A 24,835-nucleotide genomic window follows, 5' to 3' on the forward strand; every position below is an offset into this window, starting at 1 on the left:
CATAGGATACTGGTATCCAAGTAATAGGATTTTTACCTTTACTGATACCTGTATGATTGTTCGTAACTAGTATCCAGTAAGGAATAAATAATACTCTTATGAAACCATGACTGACCCGGACCCATGCTTTACCTAGGACCTATACCATATTATTTTTTTGTAATTGAAGACATGGTGTGGAAAGTGACGAATTTCGTGGTGAGAAAAGAGTGAAAAGTACCAGGGCAACAGAAAGTATTAGGAGTTAGTCTACGCTTAGTTCATTATATTTGAGTTGCAAAGTTATGCCCGGTTGTAGCAGTACCGTGCTGCCTACTGTTCTGCCCCACTGCTCTGCCCTCGTGTGAAACTGGCATTACTTGCAATAAAATATATTCTTCGATATTGCGTCTTCAAGAACCTCAACTTAATGCCGCAGACACGATATCACGTCCTTAAGAACTCGAACGTAATGCCGCGGACGCGATATCGCGACCTCAAGAGTTTGAACGTAATGCCACGGACGCGAATTCGCGTCTTACTTATGATTTATGAGCGGTTCTACAACTGCCATGATATCAAAAGAGGTTGATAATACCATACCTATCTATCTTTCCAGCAGTTACCTACGAGGAATATAAAGTACTTTCTCGTAATCATTAGGAAGTTTTCCTAGGTTGTAACTCGGTTACGTGAAAGGAAAAAAATATATCACTTGGATACCAGTATCCTATGAGGATCATTTTTTCTTCTTAGGTAACTGGTTACAAAACTCCGGTTACATACGCGGCCGAAGGGATATCATAATATTGCACGATGTATTAGAGTACGATTTACGTGTTAATAGAAAAATAAATCTGCAGGCGTATTGCGGTCGCGCTTGACGCGCATGATATGACATAATAAAGCATAGATTCGTCTCTTGGTGACTAACTAATACTATAAAGTATCACGTAAATTTTTTGCACGATAAGCGCATTCATACTGCTAGATGCAAAATCATAAACATGACAGAAATGCTTTATTTTTCCCACCAGAGTAAATATATTTTGCCTGCCGTACTCGTATTTATTTATTACTAGTTTTCTTAAATACCGACTTCTGGAGTTACTTGTGGAATTCTTCGACAACCTGCTACTTTTTAATAAACCGAGCCATGAAGTATGATCGGCCATTCCTCTTATTTCATTTTATTTGATTTTCCTAAAATTATCAGAAGTATTAAACGGATTGCTCCCTGTTTCGCCGAATTTTTAAACAACGCCATGCCATATTTACAGTGTTTTATTTGACTTTCTGCACACGAAAATGCATTTGGAAAATCGTGAATTAATCGTTAGTTTTAACGACACTGGAGGAATAATTTGTAAATAAAAAGATACATACATCAAATAATAAAATTTCAAAGCATATGCATAGGGGAGACCGAGGTGAGTTGTGACAGAGGAGAGTTGTGATATCGTCGATTTTTTGCAATCTATTAACTAAAAACTAGGTCGCAATAGCGCGCGTTTGTTAGTTCAAGTTACGAGCTAACAAACTCACACTGTTGCGACCTAGTTTTTAGTTAATAGATTGCAAAAAATCGACGATGTCACAACTCTCCTCTGTCACAACTCACCTCGGTCTCCCCTACCATCCAGATTACTAGTAGGTAAGTAACTACTTCTTAAAGTCCGCTTTTCTTTAAGGCAGATTTGTTAGAACGTTCGTTAAAAAGACTTTGCGGAAAACACCTATATAGCGATTAACCCTCAAATACCTACCCTATATGGGTATTAGCTTGCGAACTGCTCTTGTATTTAGGTATTGGATATTGAAGAAATGGGTTTTGTGGCAAATGGATTTTTTAGGATTCGGATTTTAGGGTATACAAAATACGCTTCGTTGATCAGGTATTTTGTGCTTTAATATTAGCTTATTTTCGTACTATTTAATAAAATGAAGTGTTAAGTGAGTACCTACACTGAGGGGCTACCGCGAAAACCGAAATTCGCAAATTGCGGGGATCTTACTCTTTTACTCCAATGAAGGCGTAATTAGAGTGACAGAGAAAAATGCCCGCAATTGACGATTTTCGGTATTGGCGGTAGCCCTACTGCAAACGGTACGGAATTTTAGTTGTCTCAAATATTTACGTGATTATGATAAATTTAAACATATGTGGTGGTCTTATTGAGAACAGTGAGGTATTAGTAAGGTAAGTTAGGCATGTTTTCACAAGCTGTATGTACATATATGCAAAAAATGTCTTCAGACCCTACTGGAATTATTTATTTAAGTACTAATATTCTTCTTTAGAACTACTCACCGATATTTGATTAAAAGGTGTTTAAAAGCTTTTTAAAGTTAAAACATATTTCTTCGCTTCGCACTGATAATGACAGCTCAATATGCCTACCTTTCATTTAAAAGAAAATTGCAGATCTGAGTTTTTAAATAAATTGAGAGGAAAAAGTAAATTTAAAAACCTTAATAGATTTACGACCGAGTGACTGGGGATTATTTACCGGCAGCAAATTGAAGTCATTTAAAAAATTTGCCATCACAGTTTGATCACACAATAACGTAGATAGGTAAGCAACTGTGTGCCAACGTCGATAAATAATGTTAAACATCAATTTTACCCTAATTAATTCTTAATTGATAACTTCCGAGTACGCTTAAACTTTCGTGTGTGACTTGAAGTAGCCGGCGCGGTGCACGGGCAACCCGTACGTTTTCCGTTTATCTTGGTTAAATAGTAATTGGATTTCCATTACTAGCAATGTTCTGGGTCCGAAGATAAGAGCTGCGCAAGTTCTAAGGGTCTGGGCTCGGCCATGATTGTCGGAATATTGCTTTCATTTCGGTCTTGGTCGTAATCTCAGGGAGTACTTTGTACGGGCTAGTTAGTAGTTGTAGAGCACGCAGGACGCCGACGGCGCGTTTTATCACCAAGGCCGCACGGCCGGCCGTAACTAACATAATGGCATCTTAAGACTGTGATGAAGTAAGCTTAAATATATTATTGATCATTAAGATTGTATGTTTAGTGTTTATGATGTATATGTTTGTTCTGGTTAAATATTATTTTTATAATAAATTATGCAAATAACACAGCCTACAAATATTGGTGAAATAAAATCCGTTATACCAAAAAAAGGTAGACTACTCTCTTTTTCTTAAATAATAAAAGTGCGCGACAAATATAATATTTAGATTAAGGTAAAATAGTTTGTAATTTTTTGTTGATTTACAAAATGCATAAGTTTCTTTAGTGCTGTATTTGCTTGTTTAATAAATAAATTTTTTTTACACATTGTTTTACAGTTAAGTATATTTGAAACATTAAATGGTCAAAAGGTCAAAATGACATAATTATATCTGATGATAGCACGCTTTCATGCATGTTCACCCATTGAATACAGGTTTTTTTATTAGGCGTTTTGCATTTATATACTTCATTACTGCAACTCATAAAAAACGCAACAAAGGCCCCATTGTGGGTAATAAAGTTGTTAATAAATAATTAACCGTAAGCTATGTTATGTAGGTACCATGTTACGATGTGCGTTGCGCGTGTGTACTGCGTACATTATCGTTTGTACACGACTAGGGATAATTAACGCATACCGTATTCTCAGCCTAATTGGCCTATAAAGAAGTGTGCCATTCGTTTCCGTTTGCGAATCTTTTTTAAATATATTTGGACTCACGTTTCGGAATGCTCGTTCTTAAATGTTTTTACACCATCTGCGAAAATGCAAAAGTTCATAAACCGCTATTTTAAAATGTTTATAAACAGAACAATTGAAAATTCTGCTAAAAAAATAGTAGCGATTTGGTTCGGTAAAACATAAGGAGAGTATTATTACGAAACATAATATCCGTGTCATGCTTTTGATCTGATCTGTCTGAGGTGCTATACATTTATGGTGGCCTATTTCCAAGCCATTGTTGTAGGCAGACCGCCGCTGCGCTGTGATGTACCGTATTCTCTATACCTTACGGCAATAAAATCGAAGTAAATCTTACATTGGGAACCCCATGTGACTCCTGGCAGCTTAATGACCGTTCTAATGGCCAACTATGAAAAGCCTTTTTGTCAGAACCCCTGTCAGCTCTTAGTCACCTATTAAATCCTGTGTATTATTACTCACGACCGCTATTAATATTCGTTGGTTAGAAAACACAGGCATTTTGTTGCTTGGAAGGTACAAATCTCTCATTCGAAATCCTATTTTTTCGGAATTTAAGTAGGTCTGGACAATCTGATAAATTAAGGTTGAGATCTAGTTCAGCTATCAAGAAACTACGTACCTATACACTGTATAGGGTAACTGCTATAGTAATTGGCCACTACATAGTAATTGGCCTTCCCTAACAAATCAGAACGAAACAAGCCAATTGAAACGTTATTGTTAAGAGTGGCCAATTACTATGTAGTGGCCAATAACTATAGCAGGCACCCTATGTCTGCTATCGTTCTGTTGTCTATTTAAATATAAATAAAACAAAAACATTTTGTTCAAAATCGAGAGTAGACACGATTGATATTTTTAAATACACATTTTGCCACCGTAATCATACTAATTTATAATGTAACAAATCCTTTGTATGCAATGAGATTACTTACGCTTGTCACGTTAATTGATAATTGCGATTTATAATTGGACTACTAAATTAACTCTGTCGGGTCAACAGATTATAATCATAATGGTCATTATACATCAATAAAATGTTAGACACGTTGATGTTGTCTAGCCAAGGCAGCTTGATCCGACATGATTCTCATTCAAAATGATTTCATGTTATGTTATGTTATGTTATGTATTATGTAGTCTTTATGTTACTAATTTTCATATGCTAAAAGCATATGACTGTTATAATGATAAAAAATATGGTAGTTTGGGTAAAGTATACTTTACCTTCCCCTACTATGAGTCAAATAAATAATTTAATGAGAAGGTAAATTTACCGGATTAATTTGGGCGTACCGTCGCAAGGGTCCCAGATTGCCAAAAATCGACGACTTTTAATTATTGTCGTCGGTCGAAGAGAATGAATGGGAGCCGTAAATTTCGCCGCAGGCATTTCAAAATATACGATTTTTCTTTCATGGAATCGAATACCTATTCAATAAAGCAAGCCCCGCCGTGGCCACGCGGTAAATCATGGACTAGTGCCATTTACTTAGATTGCCTCTTAAAGCAACTTTGTACTTTCTGAGTTATTGTAAAGCCCTGCTAACAATAGTTATAATTCCTAATTATAATGTTTTTGTACATAAAAACCGTTTGCCTTTAAATATGTTATAGTATCGGTTGCTATAAACATTAAGTTTATGCGAAATCGAGTAATAAACGTAGTTGAAAATTTGTGTAATATAATATTATAAAATCTTACATGAGCATGACACAAAGAAAATTATTATCGAGTGACAATCAAAAGGAATACGGACCTTGACATAGATAGTCAAATTCAAACTATCTTCTAAAGATAAACCAGCGTAATACTTCCAACAATAAATAACCCAAACATTCTACAAATATTTTCTTCCTTAAAGTAAGTACGAGTATGTTTGGTTGAAGCTTGATGATATGGCGATAAATAAAGCCGATGTATATTTCAGCATGGGAGCTTTATGTAACGCGGTTTATAAAGGATAACGAATCCTTTCAGAACGCCAGAGTTATTGCATTCTGATGCTAAGCGCGCTTACAAACAGAATATTGCTATTGCGATTCAATTTAACACCCCAGGCGCAGCGTACAGACTAAAATAACAAAAAGTTTACGAAACAACATTCCTGAATATTACACTAGAAGTTTTGTAGCTGTTAAACGGCTTAATATGTTCATTGGCTGTTTGAAAGTATAGTTTAACAACTGAATTTAAGTAATTTTTTTTTCATAAATAATTTAGGTATCCTCGTCATCACACTGAATTTATTAGTAGAAGAGAGCCTAAACGCAATGCGGCTGACTTTATTATGAAGTCAGATAAGCAGCGACATGAAAAAGTAAAATGTTGGGATTTCCTGGGCCGTTTTCACGAACAAGCTCAACATCAAGGGAGTCGTTTGGAGGGCGGAAATTACAGGGAGATGGTCGGCGTGAGGTGAGCTTTACTAGAAGTGAGCCTTCGGTCAAATGTCACCGGCAATGAGCAACGTGACCTCGCCTTCCCAGGCTTACTCATTTGTCTATGGAGAGTAGAAGAACTGCGGCGCATGAACACCTTACGCAGCTACGCCCACATGTCCTCAGCGCCACACACGCACGTCCGATAGCGATCGTTCACTCCGACAAAGACAAATTGTATTCTCGTCACTCGACTCGTTATAACTCTCACGGCTTATATGCTCAAGTAAATATTAAAGGTTTACACCGAACCCGCAAAGTTTCAAATCTTGAATAATTTATGACATTTGATGAAAGTCTTTAGTACAAAATACAAAGTAAACTTTCTTGCCATTGATCAACGATAGAAAGCGAAAAGATGAAATATGACTGTTTTTCTTTCTCTTTTTTATGGCTGCGTGTTCTGAAATAACGAGTTGCTTATTGTTGCAAAAATTGAAAAGTTACAAATATAACCGATCAATTTATAATCACTCCCCATAAAGCACCGATCCGATTCGTCACACAAGTTTTCTAGTTATACGCAAAGAGTAAAAAGAGAACACTTTCACTTTCTCTAAATGTCGCTCATACAGGACCCAAGCTTAACTATAATAAAAGTTTTACTTAGAGTGTCGGATGCCGAATACACGAGGGAAACTAAAAGTTGCCTGATATTCAATACATCACTTCACTTGAGTTACCGTCGCAATGGCATCCGTGAAACATAACCGCTCGGTACTTGTTTAGAAGCAGAAGCCCCGCCCCGTGCCTAGTCTCGCGCACCCCGCGCTATGATGAAAAGCACAACACAATGTTCTCTATTTTTCATAAGCGCGACATTTCCTCAAAACGAGTCCGTCGACTGAGTCTAGCATAAAAAGTTGCAGCATACGAGTCGCTCGCATTTCATTAGGCCAGACATGAATGCGGAAAAATAAGCGGCGAGACTTTTTATGTAGTATAAAAAGGGCATCGTAGACGTAAACGTCTAATATACGAAGGATGAGCGCGCAGTGAATACTCTCGTTATAAATTGGGAGACAGATAGAGCTGGCTCGAAATCTGGAAGGCGCAGAGGGTCATCTATCACCATTTATCCCAGTCCAAACAGACAATAAAAGATTGTCTCGAGCTCATTACGGAAGTATCGGAGCGACGAAGACGCGGCTGCGCGGCGGGCAGCGGCCGCACCACGGTTAGTTAACTTGCGATTATTCGGGCCCGCCGCGCACGCCCCCGGCGCCCCGGCGACCTCCACCGCTTCACATCTAAGATTTGATCAAAATTTATTGTTCTTGGTCGCAGGCAAAACAGCTGTCAACTTCTGCAAACTCATCACGCGGTTAACTTAGAGATACAAATTATCAATTAATTAGCGAGAAGGGTAGTCTTTGTTCAAATCTCGCTACTTAGTAGCGTTTCGTAAATAATGATTTTGTATTCGCCCGTTCAATATAGATAATATGAAATTAACCCATAGAAGACGGGCACTGACAACTTGAGTAATTCCCATCACGTATGTATCACACTCCGTGTAAGTACATCATTTTTTGGAAACCTGCCAAGCACCGGTGAAAAACGCGCGGTGCTTGTTTCAATTGCGTTACATAATAAAATATAATGGATATACATATGTATTTTGGACCTAAGCTCGTCGACTGTATTTAAATAAAAAAAAAAATAAATAAATAAAGCGTTTATTCACAAGCTTACTTACATTTAGATACAATACATTCTTCTGCCAAACCACATAGCGGTTGTTGGCAGACGAGGCTCCTATTATAATTAGCTTAATATGCAAGTACTAGGTAGTTTATTTATATGTAACTTAAACTTATCTACTTAACCCTTAAACATAGTATAATATATAAAACTTCAACAACAATGCATCCTTTTGAAGTAAAAGTAAAAGGAATGTGAATACGGGATCAAGTTACGTAACCTTAGAAATTATCACGGTCGAGTTCATTTTCTGACTACACAGAAAAGATACAAGCAATTTATCTTGGTAATCTGGGGAGGCTCTATATGGAGCTAACAAATTTAGGCTGGGATCGGAACATCACTCAAATCTTGTTAAAATTCTGAAGACAGGATTAGCGGGTCCCGTGTAAACAAGGTCCGTGTTATCGGGCGATCAGATGGCGCGCTGGCGGCGCCTCCCCATACATTATGCATGAGTAGTAGGTACCGGCAGCATCTTGCTACAAAAGGCACTAAGTAAAGGTAAATTTCTTCCCAGTTCCCAGCTTACCTAATAATGCTGGAGATCTTGGGAATAAAAATTGTTTTACCCTTTTCCTACAGTCCGATGTTAAAAATAATTGAGATACTACGAAGACGTTAGATGTTGTTTTGCAGCTCTCGAAGCAGCGGCCGAGGCGGCCGCCAGCGGGCGAGTCGGAGCAGGAAACTAAAAGAAAAAACTGCGACGATGTTCCTAATAAAAAACGAACAAACTTTAAAGTTCGAGTTTTTCCTAGAAAAATCTAAGTGGTACCTATCTGATAAGATTACGTAAGATCTCAATCTTATAATGGCCACATTTTTGAATATTCTTGGATGGTATTGGGTACTAAAGGGTGGCCCCGGAAAAAGTGCCGGCTTCCACGATTTTTTTTCGTTTTTATAAATTTCCTCAAACTATTGATATTCTTTCTAAAAACGAAAAACGTATAAATAGATGCCATAGAGAAATAAGTTAAACTTTCTTGTTAATAAAATAAAAATAACAGCGTTTAAACACTTTAAACGCGTAGGTTACTTTACGCAATCAATTAATAACTAAACTAGCAAAGCACTTTTAATCCTTGGATTTTCCTGTAAACCTGTACAGATCTTTCAGCGGACTTTAATAGTCCTCTAAATGCCGTGGAGTCGCTGCGGGCTCATGCAGTCTTGTAATTTGTTCTCGGGGCAGGCGGGCGAGCAACGTATGCTCACCTCGTGGGGTTACGTGCTCGATTTACATTTAAAAAAGTGTACTCGAGTGATTAGTGCTCACTCGAGCTGCTCTTAAGTACCGTCTCTCCAGCCAGTTGCGATTTCGTAATGGGGCTTTTTAGTTCCAACCTTTGTTCCCACGCAGACGTAATGAGGACGCAGTGAATACGTAGCACAAATTTAATACTTTTGTTAATATTTAAACATAAAAAATTATAAATACGATAAATGAAAACAACTATATATAATACTTTTTTAATATAAATATATCGACTACTATAAAACCACTGGTGCCTGCATGGTAAGTAGGTCCTAAATCACGAGAGATCGTGCATAGGGGCCTATTTAAATTCGAGCGAGATGTGTGAAGGAAGGCTCGGGTGATTTATGTAGCCGCCGGGGTCTGGTCCTTTGTAAAATAAAAGTTTAAATATGAGAGAGCCGGGCCCGGAGCGCGTCTGCAGAACTCGTATTCCAATCGGCCGGATATCACCCAAGTGAACTAATCTTCTTCTTCCTCGCGTTATCCCGGCATTTTGCCACGGCTCATGGGAGCCTGGGGTCCGCTTGACAACTAATCCCAGGAATTGGCGTGGGCACTAGTTTTTACGAAAGCGACTGCCATCTGACCTTCCAACCCAGAGGGGAAACTAGGCCTTATTGAGATTAGTCCGGTTTCCTCACGATGTTTTCCTTCACCGAAAAGCGACTGACAAATATCAAATGATATTTCGTACATAAGTTCCGAAAAACTCATTGGTACGAGCCGGGGTTTGAACCCAAGTGAACTAATATCGGCCCAAATACTCATTCATAGTAAATATTTCTTATTTGATACCGTCATCTAAGTAAATGAGCTGTGGCTTGCAAGTAGGTATAATCTAACAAGAATACATCTATGTGTCCAGCATTATTACCCCGTCGGAATTCTCCCACTGCAACAATAAATCAATGAATAACGGCTAAGGTAACAAATAATACAGCGAGGGGTTGTTTCCCATTCAGCATACTGAATGGGAAACAATTGGCGATGGGTCGGCGGGCATGGTATCCGCGCTGGAGTAAACAAACGCCGGCGGCGGCTGCGGCGTGCGAGTGTAGGCAGCGCACGCCGAGCGAGCCGGGCCCGGCGGGCGGCACTTGGCGCCTCTTGGCGCGCGGCGCGCGGCCCACGTCGCCTCGCTGAATAATTCACGATTATGGAAGTGTTGAGGCGTGTGCGCAAACACTGTAATATTCGTTTAATATTTATATTATTACCGCACTCAAATAACCTATTCTGATAAAAACAAACATTCTCTTGCAAATCACTTATCTCTTGTTGTCGTACTAGATAATGCACTTTAATCATGACAGAAATATCCAAGAGTGTATTCAAAACAAATACATAGTCGTGTAATGTTTCTGTTGAGACAAATCTCATTATTTTGTTAAACAAAGGGTGTCGGCGGTAACTGTTTGTAATGCCTTGTTTATTCCGACACGTTTTATCACCTACTTGTGCGCGTTTATTTGGAATTAAATGCGCCCACTTGCTGTATATATTAAGTAGCAAACAGAAATATCTTCGGTGGTAAAATATAGGTTGTCATGTAAATTTCAGGTAGAAATATCTTCCCCGAAGTTGATCATGATGACATTTGAACATAAGCTTCCGGACTCGAGTAAACTGTGTTAGCTATCTGATTTTCCACATTTCTCAAAAATTATTCATATATGTTTTTACAAGTAACTAGATATACATATTTAAATGTAAATGTAACATAAGTACATATAAAGTGCTTTTTAGGGTTCCTCCCCTACACATAAAGTGGGGATGAGTTTTTTTTTTTCGCTTCAACCCTATGGTGTGGGTCGTTCGATAGGTTTTTCAAAACAAATTCATAACAAACGTTTTTGATAACATGAATATTTTCTAATATCACCCGTTTTAGGTCTATTGTGACGGATGGATAACTATGGAACCCTACACTGAGCATGATCCTGATGGCCGGTTTTTCAAAATAAGGTTTAGAAACCGAAGTCCTTAGGCTTAATTATTATGTAAGTATTATATTGCCTTTGTACTTCCACGTGTACAAAGCATTATAGGGTTGGTACGGACGAATTGGCCTCATATTTGAGGGAATTCAGGGTCAGCAAATTGGATAAAAGTCCGGGTCAGATTAAAGTTCCGTTCAATCACGCGAGTCGATCGACTAAGTGCACTTATAAATCAGTGCGTGATGGTAGTTACCAATGGAATAAGGTCTCTTCGGTAAAGACAAGTCGCAAGTGCAATCTTTTGCTGACATTTCTAAAATTTAATCTTAATACGAACAAATCAAAGGTTTATTCAAATCAGACTGTTGCAAGTTGTTCTCTTCGCGAAGTCCTCCTGGTGCGTGAGTCACGCGTGATAGTCTTATAGGATAGGATTATTAAGAACCTTTTAGAATGTTTTCAATAATTATACAGTTGTTGTTACTGTAACAACGTTTCTGTACCTTTAGGGAGAGCTTTTATTAGACATAGGTATTTAGGTACCTAATCCTCTAAGATAATCCTAGATTTATTAAAATTATTTTAAACGAGTTATTCACGTATTGTTAAGTCGAATAAACGCTCGACATGTTTTAATCCTAGAATGAATTAAGACATTGCATTGTTGAAAAAATATTTACACTCTGTTACAATAAAAACGTCTTTACCTGTCTTAATTATTACATAAACAGATGTTCGATATGAAGTACAAGCCGTACGTCATTTCAAGTTCCGGTTAGCAGATACCTCAAAGTTTGCCGGGCCTCAAGAGGCGGCCGGGCCGGTCTGTCCAGTGTTTTCCAATTAATATTAGTTTGATAACTATACAGCGGTCACTTCATATTACACAGCGCGTCACTTATCTATTGCCTAATAACTACGAGTACATAACGCCATAATTATAGAAAGAATAGACGAATTATGAATTAATTGCATTCATAACGTGTCCATGCAATTTTGCAGCTACCTGTACATGACTAGATTTAGTTTTAATATACCTACGTAAAAAAAGTACAGCCTAGAGTTTAGTAAATAATTTTAATAAATTAAATCTAAACGGTATCCATTTACTAAAATGAAGTTAGTTTACCTTTATAATTGTATTTGTAATTACTACAAGATCAATATTGATTCCAATATTATAATTATATACCAATATTAATATACTGCAGGGCCAAATATATTGCACAATAAATTCTTGAATATTCAGCTCCCTCATGACTCGTTAATTTTGAGAAATATTAACGCATGTGCAATTTGATATCATAATTTATAACTTTTCGCATAATTTGTAGCATTATACGAGTAAAAAGGTTTTTTACGAATGTCACGATATATACAAGGTTCAGGACTTGAAATGGAATAAATGGAGAGAGTAACTAACTAACTCGGCGCACAGTCGAGTTGAAGCCACCGGATTACGCAAGTAAAATTACATTAACCACGTGCCTTCAAATGTACATTTTCCGGATCCACGCGGAGCACGAACGTGTGTATACATAAGACATTATATTAAAATTTGTTTCCGGGCGACAACATGTTCGCGATAGCATAGATAGAGTCCTACTATTACTCCATATAATTTCAAACACAGAAATGAAATAAATCAGTAACGATATCTGTCCGAGCGAAATTAGACGTTCAAAAAAATAAATCTGCTAATAACCTCTAGGTTAGTAAACTAGGTATTACATTAAAATAAGTCAATTGTACAGTTTTAACGGCCTCCGTAGCCTATATCCGTAGTGACCCTGCCTACGAAACTGGAGGTCCCGCGTTCGAATCCCGGTAACGTCATTTATTTGTGCGTTCATCACAAATATTTATTCATTCGTTCATTAGAAATAGTTATGGATGTTTTCTATGTATATAAGTATTTATGGATATATATCTACCTACTTATATTGTATATAGATACAATATATATCACACCCTTCTGGCCGAAGGGTGTGATATTTCGGCGGTTCCGTGGGAATCTACCGAATCCTACACCAGAGCAAGTGACGCCGCAACAGAAAACTGCGTCACGAAATAGTATTTTATACAATCGTGATATAATAGAGAGTTTTTCAGTCGAGTACCGTGTTTAGGCAACGAAGCTTGCTGAGTTGCCTAAGTAAGGTACGAGATTGAAAAGCTTGATTATATCACTATTGTATACAATCCTTTTTCTACTAGTCAACAAATAGTTATTTGTACAACAAGAGATCAAAGTTTGATATTTCTTCGAGTGCTTATTTTGAGTCCCGTGCAAGCGAAAGAATCTTGAGCGTAGTAAGGGATTCAAAAGCGCACGAGATGTAAATAACTTTGATCTCGTGTAGTACACAAAATTTTTCACCCTAAGCAGTGAGAACATACCTAGAGGGACAGAGATAATAGAACCCACATATCGAACTTGTTGAAATGACATTTGACTATAAAGGTCACTTGAATGTCATTTTGTCTCACTCCGTGAGCAAAATGCGATTTTGCTCACTGAGTGAGACACTTAGTGAGCAAAATGCGATTTTGCTCACTGAGTGAGACAAAATTACACAGTGAGCAAAATCTCATTTTGCTCACTGTTTTTAAGAAGCAAAGTACCCTTGTTCGAGCTGCTGAGGTGAAAAATAATATTTTAAACTAGTAGAATTATACAAACAAACCAAACCAAAAGTATACAGCAGCAGCCGCGATACCTTCATACTGGTACGCGACCCGGCCGCCGCGCCCCGCGCCCTACGGCGGGCTGGTCAACGACACCTTCTCGTAACTCATGAGGCCCTGGTACTTGCTGCGCGCTAAATTCAATTTTTAGAAAGTTGTTTTCTCGATTTTGGCCACTGTAGCCTATGGAGACTAACAAGCAACACTAAGTTGTTTTCGTAGTCTATGGATGTTGCTATATTAAGGGTGTCACATGCGCGTTTCTGACTTATGAAGCAATTGTTTCTACTATACAACCTAAAATAAAGAATTATTTTGAGCTATGGTTTTTGTTTCGTTCTCTTGTTCGCGGCGAGCTGTGATTGGTCAATTTCATTATAGTTGACTAAACTGTATCGAAATGAATATTATAGTTGAGTTGGGAGCCCATACATTAAAAATACCCAATTGCAGTTTGGTATAAGAAGTCTTAATTCAAGAATTACAGTCGACTAGTAGAAAAATGATTTTTTAGTATTTAAGTTTTTATTATTGTATATATATGTTAGTTTGTAAGGTATGTATCTATGGGCCTTAGTAGCCTGGAAATAAATGCTTTGATTGATTGATTGATTGATATATAACCGTTTGGACGTACAACACAAGCCTTATTGAGCTTACTGTGGGACTAGGTCGATTTGTAATTTTGTCCCATGATATTTATTATTTATTTATTTAGTTGTACAAATTTCATCAACCCTATTATAGCTACTCAATTAAGATCCTTATGAGCTTATGTAAGCAAACTAAGTGCCTATTTTCCTATGTTAGCACGTAGTTAATTAGTACTATGGGGCTGTCCATAAATTACGTCATCGATTTTTGACGATTTTTGACCCCCCCCCCCTATCATCATCCAAAAATCATGCTTCAAATGACCCCATTTCCTCCTACTTCATGCTACCGTCATCCGATGTCCAGACCCCCCCCCCCCTAATTTGAAATGACGTAATTTATGAATAGCCCCTATGTAATCTATGATTCACATGGTGGGTAAATTATCGTATACGTTTTTATTTCCAGGGCCAGTATGAAACTTGAAAATAATATCTTTTCGGTAGCGCTAGTTAAATTTATTTCGTTATAAATTTGTTCTCATGAAACAATGTGGGTAAGCGACGCGGCCGGCGATACGGCGAGCACACGCCCCGTTGCCGGAGATATGAGACCGCGCGTAAAATGGCCCGCTATCAGTCGACGGTCGGATGTGCAAATAATCGTTTCGGGACCACCCGCGATTATCTCCATGATCGATGCGAACAACCAATCAGATATATTGCACATTTTTGACACGGATGATTTCGTTAGTCTCTGAACTGACATACGAGTAGGTACCTACCTACAGCAGTGCGATAAAACTACGCGTGCATCAATTTTAGCATGATTTATTAACAAAACGAAGCCTGATGACCTATCAAATAGATGAAAAACTAATTGGATCTAGCAGTGAAGCAATTTAGGACACAACTTCAATTTGACACACAATCACCCTGACCTATTAGGGTAAACTATAAAAGCGTGTAATTATCTGTTCTATGATTTTTATGCGACAAAATTTACCAATTAAATGTTTATTTAAGTCATCTTAGTCGCAAGCGTAACGTTAGATTTAGTTTCTTTAGGCGTTTATATCATCATCACCAAAACATGTAAGTTCACCGAGGAAGCAGTATAATTGCTTAAATAAACTCATTGTTATCGAACTATAGAAAAATGTATTTTAACATTTGGACAAAACAAAAGCCAAGCCTCACATCAAAGATGTAAGAAAGTCAAAAGAATGACAAATAAAGGAACTTTAGAAACAAAGCTAATATAACGATAAAGAAACAGCGGTGAATTTGTAAAAAGCCCGCGCAAAGGTTTTTTGAAACAATGTGACTCGCTAACCAAGCCTCTTGTAGCGAAGAACTTGATTGCGTCGCTCTAACAAACCGGTAACTTTTCTACTAAGTAAAACGTACTTTACGGTTACCATCAGTTTGTCACTGACGTAAACGCCGTCGAGAACGTAATTTACTTTCTATACATCCCGCTCGCACTCGCATATTAGTGCAAACGGGATGTATAGAAAGTAAATTACGTTCTCGACGGCGTTTATGTCAGTGAGAAACTGATGGTAACCGTACTTATCACATCTTAGAATGACGTCTCCCGGTTCTATGAATTACTCTCAAGCTGAAAAACGAGTAGCTCGTTACGAGCTTGAAACTCGGCTTGTTTAAACATTACAAGTCCAATTAAGAATGACTGTAACGCACCGTTTATTGCATTAATTAACCCTGATATTATACGATAATAGGTGCAAAGAGTTACTTAAGACTAGCTTAAGCTAACGTAAACAATTTAATTTATTATAGCAACAGAATACCTGCAGGAGTCTGCTTTAAATTGTAGATTAAGCAACAAAATAAACACTTAATAACATTTATGTTGGCCTGTCGGTTGTTAACATCAGTTAGCGTTTGGAGCAGACCGCCGCTAAGTGCATCGCGCTTCCACGGTCGTTTATACTCTCGCGACGCTCGCCACCAACTCGGTCTGATGACCTCTTAACTACGTACTTATTAATTTCAACACTATTTTCTACAAACATACTTAATTACTGAAGTAAGTTTTAGTCCGGAGCGTAATCATTAAATAACATTGTCCCCAAAGTGCGCTTCATTTAAATGTTTGTCTAGTGTTAACGGCGCCGAATGCTTTTTGCAAGCGTAAAACATGTCCATGTTTGTTGTAAAAGTTATGTTCTAAAAATAATAGCGGTGTTTTGAAGGTGAATGTAAGTAAAATGTTGCTATTTTGTCGAATGTTTCTAACAATGTTCCTTTAGTAGTAAACAACTTAATGATTCAACTTAAATTTTATAAACTCCAATAACTTAAAAACGATATTCAGTACCTATAATATGTATAAGAAATTTGTCGTTAGGTAACCACGATTTTGAAGGATAAATAAATCACAAGTTCAATCCTGGCTTTAAAAAATGAGTAAAATGTAATTTTTATGTACTTTGTATTTTACATAAGTAATAACTGAGGCGAATAAAACGCAATTCGTACAGCTGTTTCGCGATTTATTCTGCCGCATCAAATCCGTGGCTAAACTGAGTGAAACAGGCGTGAAATATCCAGACTCAGCCAACTATTTTATCGGAACGCACAAAGCGAGACTGTGCCCATTCGCCTCTAATATTTTTATAATGGGACTAACAGACGATCATAAGAAAAATAGGTAGGTATTTTGTGCCTCTATTGTATTAACAACGCGATATACACACACATCGCATATAATCTGGCCTGCCTACGTCATAGATGTTATCATCCAAATGTGGTATTTAAAACCTATATTACAAAATTAATTAGATCGACGATATGTTAAACGGCAAACAAATGTATTTAACTAATACAAAAGCTGACGAACGCGATGTGATCATTGATCATAATTCAATTTACAATACTTAGAGCGTAGCTCGCAACAGCCCCAGGACTTATTGAGGGGAGCCACTCGATTGCACGATGTTCGCATTTAATTAGTTTCTGTGGAAGTCTCTGCTCTAAATCTACTAGTAGAGTTTCAAAGAAAGTACCAAGCACCGGAACCGGACTGCGACTGTATTGGGCTTCACAACGAAATGCCTTTCAACAAAGAAAATACCTAGCGCATTCGAGTTTTACAAGTTGTTAATATACTGTGATTGTTTGTACACTATTGTGTCTAGCTTTAAATGAAATACTTTCAAATAGTAAGGAGCGTAAGGAAGCAATTTTATACGAAGTAGAATTTATACAATAAAATACTCTTCATTGCACATAAATAGGTTAATAGGCGTGATTATATGTATGTATTTATGTATGTTTGTATGAATAGGTATGTGTATACAATTTTAGGGGAAAAAGCCATGTCAGTACATTGATCCGCCTAATGTGTTAGTTTTTATATACGAGTAAACAAACCGGCAAGTTAAACTCGTGCACTAGATGTACCTACACCCAGCTGCAAAAGTGCATGTACACTTTATGAATGAGTTCCATTCATAATATGCTTAATACAATTTTGCAGCTGGCTGTAGGTATAGTGCCATTACTAGACAATATGGTGTTGTTAACAGAAGCAAAATATTTGCAGTAGAATAATATTAACCTTCCACGAAAGATTTCTTATGTCTTATCTTTCCAGCGTTTAATAATATTTACCAGTCGAGTTACGATACTGTGCTAACTTGCTGAAGATTAAGAGTCAAGTAACTGATCTACACTGATTATCCTATAGGCTAATTCTATAGGGTTTTAGAATAAAATTCTACATACATTACGAATGGCTAATAATACATACATTACGAGTGTATTGTAGTTTGGCATGTTGCTCGTTTATTGAACAAATGTCATCGATAACACCCACCTATTCTTTGTACTAGATAAAAATGAGACATGAAATTTGGTTCATGGTATCATGATTCGGGATCGGTGCCAAGGTACAAATTTATTATTGGGTTTATAACTCACTTGACGGTAAATTGCTGATTATGATGAGGCCCAAAAATTTATTACTACCTCTACAATGTGACTTTATTAAATTCAATTCTCTTTATTTCAGATAAAGCCTCCATATCGTTATTATGTCTAGCCATATTCTGAGAGGCATACCTACTGAACAATTTTAACTATCGAGCCAGGCGTTATACAGGAGGCGAAATCAAATTTACGAGTACATTGTGATATCAGTATGATGTCAGTCGGGCGTGCATTTAACTTATACTTGTCGCTCGAGACGCACGGTCGACTGACATCATTTCGATGTCGCAATTTAAGTTTGGATTTGCCTCCAGAATCAGCTTAAAACACCCATATAAACCCACGTGTGTAGCACACTATAGCTTGTCGCGGGCGTTATTTTCATCGCATTCGCACACATTCATCGCTGACCTACGGTCGTAGCGCTACGTCGTAGTGCTACATCGTAGCCGGTAACATGGGTTTAGCCGGTAACAGGCATAACGGCGACGTTACGTGATTAGCGTTGAATAACCGTCCATCTTCGTCCGCATACCTGTATATATTTGGGGAAGCGAGATACGCAATAACCAATTTTTAGACTTCGAATAGGACTCCAAGCGACGTTTGGATTGCTTAACTTAACGGAACTTATATTTCATCAGAAAAAATTGTTAGGTGGCCAAGTCTGTCGTAGCCGGATATTTACTGGAATCGGGACCTTCTACCGTTTCCTTGTTTTATTTTAATATAAAAGTTTGCAATCGTTTTGAAATATTAAAATGATTTATTTTCTTTACTGGGGCGAGGAATTTGGTCTTTTTTACTTCGAGGAATCCAATTGTAAATAAATATTCGTAATATCGGATAAATATCGTACTACCCACCTACAAGATAGTGAAAAGTGTTTCTTTTAAATTGAAATCTTTGCTATGAGTAAAAATTATCGGCGCAGGAAAAACAAAATGATTTACCTACGAGAATATGAATTAGTTAATACCAAATGCCTCTACTAGTAGATATATGAGGTCAAAACATATTTAAAGCTAACCGCGATTGCTTCTGCATTAGTAATATTGGCTGCACGACCGACGTTGACTGTAAACAGATGGTGCGGCACATGCCCCGAACGAACTAGCCATCTAGAGAACGTTCGTCGTTTAATAAACTGGCCCGGGCCTTGCGGCGCGATTCGGGAAATGAATTAGAGATTCACTAGATATGAAATAGTAAGATATGTGACGTTCCACGGCAAAAGGTACCATTGCCCCGGCTGAATATTGGAGTGGCGTTAATAATAGCGTAAGCGTCAGCCGCCATAAGGTACCTTTTGCCGTGGAACGTCACATATCTTTACTATTTCATATCTAGTGACTCTCTAATTCATTTTCAGAATCGCGCCGTTGTAGATGGAGAACTACTCGTAGCACCGTAAAAGCTATAATTATACTTTATAAAGCAAGAGATAATTTACTAATTAACATTGCCGTAATGACTATGTAGCTATGTACAAACGTGTATGCAGGTGTGCAAAGCTAATAGCTTTGCTGACTGTACCTTTGCTCGAAAATTCAAAGTTCTAAATAAAATATTAATAACCTAAAAGTCAAATATACGGCACGGTGCAAACGCGATATTCAATATTACATTCGTCTCTATTCTTCAGCGTACAAAACGCGCAGTTTCCGAGCATATTTGACAAAATAAATTTTCGTTGCAAGAACTTGAGTTTCATACGTAAAACGATACGCAGCGGGCACATATGATACGGCACGTTTTATAGTCGCGAGTTATTAACCAACCAAATACCAAGTTAAATGGCGTTTAGGATGTGCTGGTAAAATACATATTTGATTTCGCCGTAGTAGCAGTCTCATAGATCGTTTTCAGTTTTCGTAAAGCTTAGATTACCTCCGCGAGATACCACGTTACGAAATATTAACGAAGACTCATGATCAGCAGACAGTATATGTACTTCAAAAATAGGCATAGGCAGATCTTAATCCTGTTCCTGAGGTCACAAGGAGCAAAAATGTTATATGAGTCTTGGAAAAATAAACTTTTTGTTGCTTTTTCTGCATACGACACGTTATTTTTTTTTATTTACAGATAAACATTGCGAGTTTCCTATAAACCTTTAATGTCTGTCAGTAGGTATGTCTAAACCAAGTCACATAGTGGCAGAGTCGCAGCCAAAAATGCGTTTTTCACTAAGTTATTAATTAAGCCGCAGAAATGATGAAATAAAATAAAACTAAATTTGATATTTGTCAACTAAATTAACACGGGAGGGGGAAAGTGGTGACATAGAGTCATTTTATACTGTATCTAGCAGGAATGAGATCAGTGACGTAATGTAACGGGTTTGAAAGTGCGCGTACCCCGAACTTCACATAAAGCATCGCACATGCTGATTTATGGAGCACTCAGACCACCTCTGTGTGGGTGCTTGAGTGTTTTAAAACCGGACATGATTTACTACCTACCAATCCATACGAATATCAATTAAATTTGTAATTTTGTATGAAATTTATTCAGCTACTGGAATCGCAAAACCGTGATGCGTATAACAACAGCAATCGAAACGATAATTGGCAATTTAATTAAGTTATTTAAATTTTTTATACCTACATTCCACCGTTAGCAGTCACCGCAGCTTCTGAACGCCTTAACCTTTTGAACGCCGCGCGCATCGTGCGCGCCGCGTCATCGTGAACCTTGCTGGACTGGAATGCACGAAGGTTGATTTTGGGTTGTAGCCGCGCGCGTCAGTTGACGTCTTTGGCGGACAAAAGGTATAATGAAACATTACAATTTTACTACTATTCAGTCATATGGTTTTCGCTATATATGAGTTTCTTGGAAACAGACATTTAAATGAGTTGATGTTCTTTCTCATGACAGGCACTTTCTCGGAGAAAGTAGCGGGAAACTATGAGCTCGGTAAAGCAATGAAATGGGCAGATAATACTTTAGTATGTATGTATATTCGGCAAGCTATCCTTTGCTCTTTGTAAAAGTATAACATTGTATTTCACGTCAAGATTTTAAATTGGTTTTTCACATAGACATTGGGTTTTCGGTTCAATTTACGTTAAATTGGAATGCTGAGATCGGGGAAGAGACACGCGGCAAAGAAACGAAAGTGGACAATGTAGCGAGGGCAGCGTTGGATCGGGATGCAAATTAATACGCGCCTCCGGATCGAGCGCATGAATATGCATGGGTGACCGCCCGGGCCGGAATAATATCCGAGTGGCCTCGCAGGGCGCGCACGGCCAGCGGCAGCGCACCGCTCGCAGATGCAGCCGGGATTTCGGCTCAGGCAGCATTACACACAAGCCATGCTAATATAGTAAGAAATAATGATCCATAAATCAATTTCAATCACCTATTTTATTTCCGGTCGGAGACCCGATGGTTAAAAATCATTGTGTAAAATTATTACACTTTCAGGGTTGAAGAAACTATCGCCAAAGCGATCAATGAATCATAGGACCAATTAGATCATAGGATTAATTAGAAGATAGCTTCGGGCACCAGAGGTCACTGTTTGTTTAAGTACCTATTTGTCAAATCCATTATACCGATGCTACAGTTTCACTATGGTTACTACTACCTACATATGCTCGCTTTTATTACAAATACCTTTCGGCTTTCGAACGGCAGTGTACTCGTATCTAATAACTGAAGCAATGGGTAGACAAAATCTTCCCAAGTTTGCTTACAGAGCTGTATCATTATTATACATATATTACAATATTTTTTTCTAATGGTTTGATAGTATTTTTCCTTAGAGAATAATAATTGAGAAGGTACTTTACAAACCTATTTTATTCCGTGTACGAGTAGCGTCTTTGTTTCTTTTATAGTGCTCAAGTGCCACAATATAAAGTAATAACCGTTAAAGTAACAGCCAAAAAGAAGAGCTATGTAATTGCCGTATATATCTCTGTAGTACATACTACACATATACATATACGAGTGTATCTCGTTATCGTTATACTACTACCTAATGCTACAAGATAACTAGGCTGACGAGCAACATCTTGGGACATTTGATTCAGTGCTGAGGACGCACGAATAGCAAGATGGTGGGGTGCGAGTAAGTAGGTATAGCGTCGGCAGAGCGCCGCGTCGTCAGCGAATATGCCATTCTGCCTTGTCGCGGTAAGTGGAGTAACTGACAAACGGGTATAGTGACTAGCACTACCTGTCGGTCTAGCATGAGTTGCGTTTTCGCGTACGAATCCATACATCTAGAGTGACTTCAAGTATGAACTCGCGCGCGAGAAAGCAACTTACATAATATGCTAGACCGCCTGATAGCCCAGCGACAGCTACGGTACGCTGCCACGCTACGTAAGTGCACCGCACCACGTCAGCGCTCGCTTGCTCCGCGGATTTTCTCTTGGTTGTTTACTCCATTCATTACTTAAGATGATGGCCTCAGGTGCATTGAAATTAAGACTTAAAAGGATTTCAGCTATGTTTACAATTGTATACTATGACAGGGCTTAATAAATAGCAATGTTTTTTGAAACAGTAAAGCATAGGAACGAGGACGAAATAATAGTTTATCGAAAAATGTGTTGCAATAGGTACTTAAGGATCGCTAATATTATGGCTAGGTATATTTTAGGCGATGGCGTTTATCGGATCGGATAAGTGATTTATTTATTTGTCACTTTATGTTCGTTTGTACGTAATTTGGTGTGGGGTTTAAATAATTTACGGACTTTTTTCAAATTTTTGTATAAAATTTGGTTATATCTAAAACCAGTTTCTATATTTGTAAGTAGGTACATAGGTTATTGTACAAAAGAACATAAAACCATTTTCTCGAATTTTGTGCGATTAATTCACCAACACCAATATATTCGATTTTACACATTGCTAATAAGTATAGGCATATTATTTTTTGCAAACCAGCACGGCAATCAAAGTTACATGCATCTTAATGTGCAGTTGTAGAAGATGCTTCTAAATTAGTTTTTAGTACATCATTAACTATGTACGTGGCCACGCGATAAGCTAAATAGTTTAGGCTGTATAAGTGGCAACCGATGCCAGTTTCGAGTCGATAATTCGCACAACATAATTACGTGCCATGAACGTGAAAGCGTTTGACTGAGTTCGTTATATATCAAACATAATTAATAAGCTCTAATGTCATGATGTCATATAGTAGTTACGTACTATTTATCCATTCGTTTTATACTACTTATTTAAACGTACCAATCCTACCATACTCGAACACTACTCTTGATGCTACGCTATGCTATGCTACGATACAAAACTATTATATTGATGACTTGTTTAGTAAACGATGAGATTTCAATTAAAATCTTGTTCAGCGCAGTGCTTTAATTAAAGCTGTTTTTTTTTCGTGAGCACTGCCATCGGAGGTGGGCTCTGCCCCCTAGTATTCATTACTCTTCGAAGCTCACACGCCGATGTTCCGATTAATTAGTTTTTGTAGGAAGACTGCGATCCGCTTCCCGTAAAAGTTATCGCCAATCCATGCGTACATACAAAAGCAAATGAAAATATGTACCTACGTTTCTCTCAGCTCAATCCTTCTGCTAACTAAATAAATTTAGGCCTAGAAATTATAAAAGAGAAACTATTTAAATCCCTAACGCTTTCGTGTAGTTATATCAATGACGGATAGGGTATAGGTATATAAAAGTGACGTAAGTAAGAAAGTATTAGGTATAATATAAACCAAATATTTTATGCGGTTTCGTACACGTCTTGTTCTAATAAAGCACTAAATATCATAATAAAAATACAATACTTAGATCTTGTAACAATTGTAAGAGTGAATTGCAAATTTTTTTTACATAAGAACGTGTAATTGGTCTAAAGTTAAATGATTCCATTGTGTTACGACAGTTGAGCCATTTCTATTTAAGTTAGATGCATGAAAGTGTACGAATTAAGTACAATAAATACAATACAATTTACATACAGCTAGTTAATTTTCGTAACACAAATGAATCAATTAAGTTAAGACTAATCACATCAGCTTCTTAGCTGCGCTTAATTATGTACAGATTTTAGCAATTCACACGTAAGTCGTAATATGCTGACGACATAATGTAACAAAAAGTTGAAGAGGAGAGGGAGAAACTCAAAAATAGACGCAATATATGGAATGTTAAAATAAAATAAAACGTTTAAGAAATAGCAAAAATAGCAAAATTAACAAACTTATTTCGAGCATCAAGCATATTAATGTGTAACCGAACCTCATTAGTATAATAAGGGAGCGTACGTGTTTTATCAAAACGATCCCTTTTAACCACCAAGCTGAAACGCTGGTGCTTAGTAGATACCTACTGATGATATATATGTTACTGTAAAAGCCCGAAGTACGGCAAAACCTAGGTTTTACCGGTAAATCCTAGTTTTTACCGATGTCGATCGGTAAAAGCCCGAAATGTTCAATCTTACTAGTTTACTTCGGACTTTTACCAACACCGATATGGTAAATCATAGGTCTTACCACGGCGACCGGTAAAGTTTGAATCATGCACTGATTCCTGAGATTATTAGATGATAATTTTTAAGAAAAAAACCGACTTCTATGGGGGGGGG

General features: G+C 37.5%; 2 protein-coding genes across 7 annotated transcripts in view; one reads left to right on the forward strand and one right to left on the reverse strand.

The window, feature by feature from the left end:
- LOC134790671 (uncharacterized) overlaps positions 1-24,835 on the forward strand; it is a 333,743-nt gene that overhangs the window by 83,311 nt on the left and 225,597 nt on the right. The window lies entirely within an intron of this gene.
- Positions 1-24,835, reverse strand: part of LOC134790644 (neural-cadherin-like) — a 304,222-nt gene that overhangs the window by 29,007 nt on the left and 250,380 nt on the right. The gene's annotated exons all lie outside the window — the stretch shown is intronic.

Source organism: Cydia splendana, chromosome 5 (genome assembly GCF_910591565.1).
Source record: "Cydia splendana chromosome 5, ilCydSple1.2, whole genome shotgun sequence".
NCBI classification, from domain to species: domain Eukaryota; kingdom Metazoa; phylum Arthropoda; class Insecta; order Lepidoptera; family Tortricidae; genus Cydia; species Cydia splendana.